General features: G+C 39.9%; 1 non-coding gene across 1 annotated transcript; it reads right to left on the reverse strand.

Moving 5' to 3' along the window:
• Window positions 1–418: 418 nt before the first annotated feature.
• Trnal-cag lies at window positions 419–502 on the reverse strand. Its single transcript has one exon. It is a non-coding gene; the product is annotated as a tRNA-Leu (tRNA).
• Window positions 503–602: the final 100 nt, after the last annotated feature.

Consider the following 602-nt stretch of genomic DNA (forward strand, 5'->3'; position numbering starts at 1 on the left):
GAGCACAAAAGTAGCATCTATAACAGCCAGCACAAATATAACTATAATAATAACATTAGTATTAGATGTGATTGACGTTATCATCTATATAACAGAACATTATGCTCCGAACAACTTCCTTTGTATTTATATCAATTTATTTTTCGTTAATGTGACAAGAAATTCACGTCTCTTTACTTTGGCGAGTGTGCCGAATATCACTGCCAAGGATCCCAACTCGGGCGCTCGGGAATAGAATGCGACCACCTATTTTGATGTTTATTGCACTTGTTTCTATAAGCAGTGTTAAGTGTGAATTAAAACCTTTACATTTCGGATTTTTCCATCTTGAAGGCGCGGCGGAAGAGATTCGAACCTTCGAAACAGATAAAACCTGTGTTAAGAGTGGGATTCGAACCCGCGCTGAAGGTAAAACTCGTGTCAGAAGTGGGATTCGAACCCACGCCCGGAAGACCGGACTGCGACCTGAACGCAGCGCCTTGGACCGCTCGGCCATCCTGACTTACTATTTACAGGTAATTAACAAGAAGAGAGATTATGACAAGAAGCAAATCAACCAAAGAGATGTACACAAACTGTAATAATACTACTAATAATAAATT

The sequence above is a fragment of the Penaeus monodon genome, chromosome 27, assembly GCF_015228065.2.
Source record: "Penaeus monodon isolate SGIC_2016 chromosome 27, NSTDA_Pmon_1, whole genome shotgun sequence".
NCBI classification, from domain to species: domain Eukaryota; kingdom Metazoa; phylum Arthropoda; class Malacostraca; order Decapoda; family Penaeidae; genus Penaeus; species Penaeus monodon.